The sequence below is a fragment of the Stegostoma tigrinum genome, chromosome 40 (genome assembly GCF_030684315.1).
Source record: "Stegostoma tigrinum isolate sSteTig4 chromosome 40, sSteTig4.hap1, whole genome shotgun sequence".
Taxonomy (NCBI): domain Eukaryota; kingdom Metazoa; phylum Chordata; class Chondrichthyes; order Orectolobiformes; family Stegostomatidae; genus Stegostoma; species Stegostoma tigrinum.
In genome coordinates this window covers 15,586,029-15,594,920 of record NC_081393.1, presented here as the reverse complement: position 1 = coordinate 15,594,920, position 8,892 = coordinate 15,586,029, and the positions used below count along the sequence as shown (strand labels likewise).

Below are 8,892 nucleotides of genomic sequence, written 5' to 3'. Positions count from 1 at the left end.
ACCTGGCTGAGTTCCTGGAGCTACGCTTGGTTGATGAAGATGACACTCTTTTTGAAGACACTATTTATTCCTCTGTGTACCTCAAAATGGCGCCAGCTGTGGCAACAGAATACTTTTCACCATACCCCCCTAGGTATTTGCGACAATAAATCTTCACCTGAGGGAGGCTGCCTCATTAAGTTCATTCACTGCTGAGATTTTTCATCAGGAAGGGGAATCAGAGGTTATGGAGAAAAGTGGGAGTTGAGGATAATCAGATCAGCCGTGAACTGGGGTGAATAGACGGGCTGAATGGCCTAATTCTGCTCCTTTACGGTCTGATGGAAGAGTTGTAGTATTCAGGCAGATTGTGAAGGGGATGAAAGAGAGACAGCCGGGGAGGGTCAGAGCATGCTTTCCACCGCAGGGAGGCAGTGAGGCTCGGACACGGTCCGGAGGTGGGGGAGGGAAGAGAAGGCGGGGACGGGGGTGGGGAGCTGGTCATTGCAGAGGAGGGGCTGGCTGCAGCTGCAAGCTGTGTGAGAGCCCCCGGAGCTCCAGTCGTCTGCTGTGTGTCTGAGAGAGCGAGGAGCTGGGAGCTGGGAGCTGTACTCCATTCCAGCCAGGTTTGAGCCGAGCGATGTGTCTGCTTTACCGAGCAGCTTGTGGCTGCGCTAGGCGCAAAGGCTGGGGATTGACTGCAGCAATGTTTCACTGTCTGCTCAGTGCCCTGGTTATATTTCCCTGGTTAATGCTGTGGTCTGCACCGCTCCGCTTGGGTTTGATGTCGCAGTCTGTATTGGATCCACCACCGCTCCCATGACCCACCTCTCACTCATTCTCCCTCAGCCCAAAACCAGCCCCTCCGTTCTCTCCTCTTCCCTCCCGCTCACCCCCTCCATTCTCTCCTCTTCCCTCCCCCTCACCCCCTCCATTCTCTCCTCTTCCCTCCCCCTCACCCCCTCCATTCTCTCCTCTTCCCTCCCCCTCACCCCCTCCATTCTCTCCTCTTCCCCCCTCACCACCTCCGTTCTCTCCTCTTCCCTCCCCCTTCACTCCCTCCGTTCTCTCCTCTTCCCTCCCCCTTCACTCCCTCCGTTCTCTCCTCTTCCCTCCCCCTTCACTCCCTCCGTTCTCTCCTCTTCCCTCCCCCTTCACCCCCTCCGTTCTCTCCTCTTCCTTCCCCCTTCACCCCCTCCGTTCTCTCCTCTTCCCTCCCCCTCACCCCCTCCGTTCTCTCCTCTTCCCTCCCCCTTCACTCCCTCCGTTCTCTCCTCTTCCCTCCCCCTTCACTCCCTCCGTTCTCTCCTCTTCCCTCCCCCTTCACTCCCTCCGTTCTCTCCTCTTCCCTCCCCCTTCACTCCCTCCGTTCTCTCCTCTTCCCTCCCCCTCACCCCCTCCGTTCTCTTCCCTCCCCCTCACCCCCTCCGTTCTCTTCCCTTCCCTCCCCCTCACCCCCTCCGTTCTCTTCCCTCCCCCTCACCCCCTCCGTTCTCTTCCCTCCCCCTCACCCCCTCCGTTCTCTCCCCTCCCCCTCACCCCCTCCGTTCTCTCCCCTCCCCCTCACCCCCTCCGTTCTCTCCCCTCCCCCTCACCCCCTCCGTTCTCTCCCCTCCCCCTCACCCCCTCCGTTCTCTCCTCCTCCCCCTCACCCCCTCCGTTCTCTCCTCTTCCCCCCCCTCACCTCCTCCGTTCTCTCCTCTTCCCCCCTCACCCCCTCCGTTCTCTCCTCTTCCCTCCCCCTCACCCCCTCCGTTCTCTCCTCTTCCCTCCCCCTCACCCCCTCCGTTCTCTCCTCTTCCCTCCCCCTCACCCCCTCCGTTCTCTCCTCTTCCCTCCCCCTCACCCCCTCCGTTCTCTCCTCTTCCCTCCCCCTTCACTCCTTCCGTTCTCTCCTCTTTCCCCCCCCTCACCTCCTCCGTTCTCTCCTCTTCCCCCCTCACCTCCTCCGTTCTCTCCTCTTCCCTCCCCCTCACCCCCTCCGTTCTCTCCTCTTCCCTCCCCCTCACCCCCTCCGTTCTCTCCTCTTCCCTCCCCCTCACCCCCTCCGTTCTCTCCTCTTCCCTCCCCCTCACCCCCTCCGTTCTCTCCTCTTCCCTCCCCCTCACCCCCTCCGTTCTCTCCTCTTCCCTCCCCCTCACCCCCTCCGTTCTCTCCTCTTCCCTCCCCCTTCACTCCCTCCGTTCTCTCCTCTTTCCCCCCCCTCACCTCCTCCGTTCTCTCCTCTTCCCCCCTCACCACCTCCGTTCTCTCCTCTTCCCTCCCCCTTCACTCCCTCCGTTCTCTCCTCTTCCCCCCCCCCTCACCCCCTCCGTTCTCTCCTCTTCCCTCCCCCTTCACCCCCTCCGTTCTCTCCTCTTCCCTCCCCCTTCACCCCCTCCGTTCTCTCCTCTTCCCTCCCCCTTCACCCCCTCCGTTCTCTCCTCTTCCCTCCCCCTTCACCCCCTCACCCCCTCCGTTCTCTCCTCTTCCCCCTCACCTCCTCCGTTCTCTCCTCTTCCCTCCCCCTTCACTCCCTCCGTTCTCTCCTCTTCCCTCCCCCTTCACCCCCTCCGTTCTCTCCTCTTCCCTCCCCCTTCACCCCCTCCGTTCTCTCCTCTTCCCCCCCCCTCACCCCCTCCCTCCCCCCCCCCTCCCTCCCCCCCCCTCACCCCCTCCCTCCCCCCCTCACCCCCTCCCTCCCCCCCTCCCTCCCCCCCCTCACCCCCTCCCTCCCCCCCCTCCCTCCCCCCCTCACCCTCCCCCCTCCCCCCCTCCCCCCTCCCCCCCTCCCCCCCTCCCCCCCCCCTCCCCCCCCTCCCCCCCGTCCCCCCCGTCCCCTCCCCCCCTCCCCCCCTCCCCCCCCTCCCCCCCTCCCCCCCTCCCCCCCTCCCCCCCTCCCCCCCCTCCCCCCCTCCCCCCCTCCCCCCCTCCCCCCCTCCCCCCCTCCCCCCCTCCCCCCTCCCCCCCTCCCCCCCTCCCCCCCTCCCCCCCCCTCCCCCCCCTCCCCCCCCTCCCCCCCCTCCCCCCCGTCCCCCCCGTCCCCCCCCTCCCCTCCCCCCCTCCCCCCCTCCCCCCCTCCCCCCCCTCCCCCCCCCTCCCCCCCTCCCCCCCTCCCCCCCCTCCCCCCCTCCCCCCCCTCCCCCCCCCTCCCCCCCTCCCCCCCTCCCCCCCTCCCCCCCCTCACCCCCCTCACCCCCCCTCACCCCCTCCCCCCCTCCCCCCCCTCCCCCCCCTCCCCCCCCTCCCCCCCCTCCCCCCCCTCCGCCCCCTCCCCCCCCTCCCCCCCTCCCCCCCCTCCCCCCCTCCCCCCCTCACCCCCCTCCCCCCTCACCCCCTCCGTTCTCTCCTCTTCCCTCCCCCTCACCCCCTCCGTTCTCTCCTCTTCCCTCCCCCTCACCCCCTCCGTTCTCTCCTCTTCCCTCCCCCTTCACTCCCTCCGTTCTCTCCTCTTTCCCCCCCCTCACCTCCTCCGTTCTCTCCTCTTCCCCCCTCACCTCCTCCGTTCTCTCCTCTTCCCCCCTCACCTCCTCCGTTCTCTCCTCTTCCCCCCTCACCTCCTCCGTTCTCTCCTCTTCCCTCCCCCTTCACTCCCTCCGTTCTCTCCTCTTCCCCCCCCTCACCCCCTCCGTTCTCTCCTCTTCCCTCCCCCTTCACCCCCTCCGTTCTCTCCTCTTCCCTCCCCCTTCACCCCCTCCGTTCTCTCCTCTTCCCTCCCCCTTCACCCCCTCCGTTCTCTCCTCTTCCCTCCCCCTTCACCCCCTCCGTTCTCTCCTCTTCCCTCCCCCTTCACCCCCTCCGTTCTCTCCTCTTCCCTCCCCCTTCACCCCCTCACCCCCTCCATTCTCTCCTCTTCCCCCTCACCTCCTCCGTTCTCTCCTCTTCCCTCCCCCTTCACTCCCTCCGTTCTCTCCTCTTCCCTCCCCCTTCACCCCCTCCGTTCTCTCCTCTTCCCTCCCCCTTCACCCCCTCCGTTCTCTCCTCTTCCCCCCCCCCCTCACCCCCTCCCTCCCCCCCCCTCACCCCCTCCCTCCCCCCCCTCACCCCCTCCCTCCCCCCCCTCCCCCCCCTCACCCCCTCCCTCCCCCCCCTCACCCCCTCCCTCCCCCCCCCTCACCCCCTCCCTCCCCCCCCCTCACCCCCTCCCTCCCCCCCCCTCACCCCCTCCCTCCCCCCCCTCACCCCCTCCCTCCCCCCCCTCACCCCCTCCCTCCCCCCCCCTCACCCCCTCCCTCCCCCCCCCTCACCCCCTCCCTCCCCCCCCCTCACCCCCTCCCTCCCCCCCCCTCACCCCCTCCCTCCCCCCCCCTCACCCCCTCCCTCCCCCCCCCTCACCCCCTCCCTCCCCCCCCCTCACCCCCTCCCTCCCCCCCCCTCACCCCCTCCCTCCCCCCCCCCACCCCCTCCCTCCCCCCCCCTCACCCCCTCCCTCCCCCCCCTCACCCCCTCACCCCCTCCCCCCCCTCACCCCCTCCCCCCCCTCACCTCCTCCCCCCCCCTCACCTCCTCCCCCCCCCTCACCTCCTCCCCCCCCCCTCACCTCCTCCCCCCCCCCTCACCTCCTCCCCCCCCCCTCACCTCCTCCCCCCCCCCTCACCTCCTCCCCCCCCCCTCACCTCCTCCCCCCCCCCTCACCTCCTCCCCCCCCTCACCTCCTCCCCCCCCTCACCTCCTCCCCCCCCTCACCTCCTCCCCCCCCTCACCTCCTCCCCCCCCCTCACCTCCTCCCCCCCTCACCTCCTCCCCCCCTCACCTCCTCCCCCCCCTCACCTCCTCCGTTCTCTCCTCTTCCCCCCCCACCCCCTCCGTTCTCTCCTCTTCCCCCCCCACCCCCTCCGTTCTCTCCTCTTCCCCCCCCCTCACCTCCTCCGTTCTCTCCTCTTCCCTTCCCCCTCACCTCCTCCGTTCTCTCCTCTTCCCTTCCCCCTCACCCCCTCCGTTCTCTTCCCTTCCCCCTCACCCCCTCCGTTCTCTTCCCTTCCCCCTCACCCCCTCCGTTCTCTTCCCTTCCCCCTCACCCCCTCCGTTCTCTTCCCTTCCCCCTCACCCCCTCCGTTCTCTTCCCTTCCCCCTCACCCCCTCCGTTCTCTTCCCTTCCCCCTCACCCCCTCCGTTCTCTTCCCTTCCCCCTCACCCCCTCCGTTCTCTTCCCTTCCCCCTCACCCCCTCCGTTCTCTTCCCTTCCCCCTCACCCCCTCCGTTCTCTTCCCTTCCCCCTCACCCCCTCCGTTCTCTTCCCTTCCCCCTCACCCCCTCCGTTCTCTTCCCTTCCCCCTCACCCCCTCCGTTCTCTTCCCTTCCCCCTCACCCCCTCCGTTCTCTTCCCTTCCCCCTCACCCCCTCCGCTCTCTTCCCTTCCCCCTCACCCCCTCCGCTCTCTTCCCTTCCCCCTCACCCCCTCCGTTCTCTTCCCTTCCCCCTCACCCCCTCCGTTCTCTTCCCTTCCCCCTCACCCCCTCCGTTCTCTTCCCTTCCCCCTCACCCCCTCCGTTCTCTCTTCCCCCCCACCCCCTCCGTTCTCTCCTCTTCCCCCCCCCTCCACCCACCCGCCCGCCCGCGCCCCCCTCCACCCGCCCGCCCGCGCCCCCCTCCACCCGCCCGCCCGCGCCCCCTCCACCCGCCCGCCCGCGCCCCCCTCCACCCGCCCGCCCGCGCCCCCCCTCCACCCGCCCGCCCGCGCCCCCCTCCACCCGCCCGCCCGCGCCCCCCTCCACCCGCCCGCCCGCGCCCCCCTCCACCCGCCCGCCCGCGCCCCCCTCCACCCGCCCGCCCGCGCCCCCCTCCACCCGCCCGCCCGCGCCCCCCTCCACCCGCCCGCCCGCGCCCCCCTCCACCCGCCCGCCCGCGCCCCCCTCCACCCGCCCGCCCGCGCCCCCCTCCACCCGCCCGCCCGCGCCCCCCTCCACCCGCCCGCCCGCGCCCCCCTCCACCCGCCCGCCCGCGCCCCCCTCCACCCGCCCGCCCGCGCCCCCCTCCACCCGCCCGCCCGCGCCCCCCTCCACCCGCCCGCCCGCGCCCCCCTCCACCCGCCCGCCCGCGCCCCCCTCCACCCGCCCGCCCGCGCCCCCCTCCACCCGCCCGCCCGCGCCCCCCTCCACCCGCCCGCCCGCGCCCCCCCTCCACCCGCCCGCCCGCGCCCCCCTCCACCCGCCCGCCCGCGCCCCCCTCCACCCGCCCGCCCGCGCCCCCCTCCACCCGCCCGCCCGCGCCCCCCTCCACCCGCCCGCCCGCGCCCCCCTCCACCCGCCCGCCCGCGCCCCCCTCCACCCGCCCGCCCGCGCCCCCCTCCACCCGCCCGCCCGCGCCCCCCCTCCATTTCCCTGACCCCCCCCTCCATTTCCCTGACCCCCCCCTCCATTTCCCTGACCCCCCCCCTCCATTTCCCTGACCCCCCCTCCATTTCCCTGACCCCCCCTCCATTTCCCTGACCCCCCCCTCCATTTCCCTGACCCCCCCCTACCCACTTCTCTCCCCCACCCACCCACTTCTCTCCCCCACCCACCCACTTCTCTCCCCCACCCACCCACTTCTCTCCCCCACCCACCCACTTCTCTCCCCCACCCACCCACTTCTCTCCCCCTCCCCACCATTGCTCCTCCTCCCCCCCCCACCATTTCTCCTCCTCCCCCCCCCCACCATTTCTCCTCCTCCCCCCCCCCACCATTTCTCCTCCTCCCCCCCCCCACCATTTCTCCTCCTCCCCCCCCCACCATTTCTCCTCCTCCCCCCCCCACCATTTCTCCTCCTCCCCCCCCCACCATTTCTCCTCCTCCCCCCCCCCACCATTTCTCCTCCTCCCCCCCCCACCATTTCTCCTCCTCCCCCCCCCCACCATTTCTCCTCCTCCCCCCCCCACCATTTCTCCTCCTCCCCCCCCCACCATTTCTCCTCCTCCCCCCCCCACCATTTCTCCTCCTCCCCCCCCCACCATTTCTCTTCCCCCCCCCCCACCATTTCTCTTCCCCCCCCCCCACCATTTCTCTTCTCCCACCCACCCCACCACCATATCTCTCTTCTCCCCCCCCCCCACCATTTTGCTTCTCCCCCCCCCCACCATTTTGCTTCTCCCCCCCCCCCACCATTTTGCTTCTCCCCCCCCCCACCATTTTGCTTCTCCCCCCCCCCCACCATTTTGCTTCTCCCCCCCCCCACCATTTTGCTTCTCCCCCCCCCCCCACCATTTCGCTTCTCCCCCCCCCCCCACCATTTCGCTTCTCCCCCCCCCCCACTCCCCCCACCATTTCTCTTCTCCCCCCCCACCCCCCCCCACCATTTCTCTTCTCCCCCCCCACCATTTCTCTTCTCCCCCCCCACTCCCCCCACTATTTGTCTTCTCCCACCCACCCCCTCCATTTCTCTTCTTCTCCACACTGCTCACCCCCTCCATTCTCTTGCTCTCTCTTTCCTCTCGCCCCCCCCCCCGCCCAATCCCCATTCATAACACTAAATCACAATTCTACCCCCCCCCCCAACTTCCAACAAACTCCAACCCCCATCCCCAATGGTGAATGTGGGGGAGGGGGTCTGTGACGGGCAAGGTTGGGTGAGATCTGCGATGGGGTTGCTTTGTGCCAGTTAATGGAGAGGAGGTTGTTCGATGCTGATTTGGGGTTGGGGCTGTGGCTGTGGCGGTGGGGGGGTGGTGAGCTCCGCGATGGGGCTGGGGCAGCACGAAAGGCAAGTGCCAAAAGCCGCCTCTTTGCTGGTGAAGGGTGTGGTCAGTGGCTCTGAGCCACGAAGGAGGTGTGAATGGGAAAGCCTCTGTCATGGGGCTGTCTGACTGCAATGCTGTGAGAGAGAGAGAAGGGAAACCTCGGCTTCTTCAGGTTATCGCTACAAATGTTTACTAGTTCCCTGATTTGTCTCTGAGTGAATACCGGTCAGGGACAGTGTCTAATTCCCCTCCTTAAAACAAGTTACAGACGCGTCCAACCAGAATGTTATGTAAGAATTTTCCCAGGCATCCCGCAGTGTTGAAGCAGCCAAATCAAGACAAACGCTAGGCAGAACCAATATGACAGTCTCGACTTTATTAGAGAACGAGGACGGCACAGTGGTTAGAACCACTGCGTCACGGCGCCAGAGGCTCAGATTCGATTCCACCCTTGGGCGACTGTCTGTGTGTGCAGTTTGCACGTTCTCCCCGTGTCTGTGGGTTTGCTCCATTTTCTGCTCACAGTCCAAAGATGTGCAGGGCAGGGTGAATTGGCCATGCTATAAATTGCCCCGAGTGTTCAGGGATATGCAGGCTTGATGGGTTAAGCCATGGGAATTGCAGAGTTGTGTGTGTGTGTGTCTCTGTCTGTCTGGGCCTGGTTTGCAATGCTGTTCAAAAGGATAGTATGCCAAATGGTCTGCTTCTGCACTGTGGGGATTGTATGATTCTACAAGTTACAATAACCTTTTAACACTTTCTGATGAAGGGTCTAGGCCTGAAAGGTCAGCTTTTGTGCTCCTGAGGTGCTGCCTGCTGTGTTCATCCAGCTCCACGCTTTGTTGTCTCATCCCAAATCCTATTTGGTCACTTGCAGATTCACACAGCCACACTCTCTGTGGGACTGCAAAGCTGCTTTCTCTTCAGACGCTCTGATGAAGGGTCTAGGCCCAAACGTCAGCCCTTGTGCTCCTGAGATGCTGCTTGGCCTGCTGTGTTCATCCAGCTTCACACTTTGTTATCTTGGATTCTCCAGCATCTGCAGCTCCCATTATCCCTTCTCTCCAGACGGTCAGCTTTTGGCCATTCTGGTCTCCTCAGAAGAGAGTGGCCTGCAGGCAAACCCTGTGTTTAAAGGTGAGGGGGGCGGTGTGAAAGATATTCGAAATTGTCAGAGAGTCGGGGGCCTGAGGCCTGGAGTACATCATCTGAAATTGTACCGAATGGTGGACTAGGCCTGAATAGCCACCTTTTTGCTTATGTTCTTGCTCTAAACCAGT

General features: G+C 67.1%; 1 protein-coding gene across 3 annotated transcripts in view; it reads left to right on the top strand.

Moving 5' to 3' along the window:
- Window positions 1–492: 492 nt before the first annotated feature.
- LOC125448022 (protein phosphatase 1 regulatory subunit 3C-B-like) overlaps window positions 493–8,892 on the top strand; it is a 16,023-nt gene continuing 7,623 nt past the window's right edge. Inside the window, exon 1 of one of the 3 annotated variants that reach the window (XM_059641070.1) lies at window positions 493–605. The gene's annotated coding sequence lies outside the window, so the exon portion shown is untranslated. Of the gene's footprint in view, window positions 606–8,706; window positions 8,750–8,892 lie in introns of those variants that run through there. The other 2 variants (XM_059641069.1, XM_048522945.2) reach the window with 2 other exon arrangements.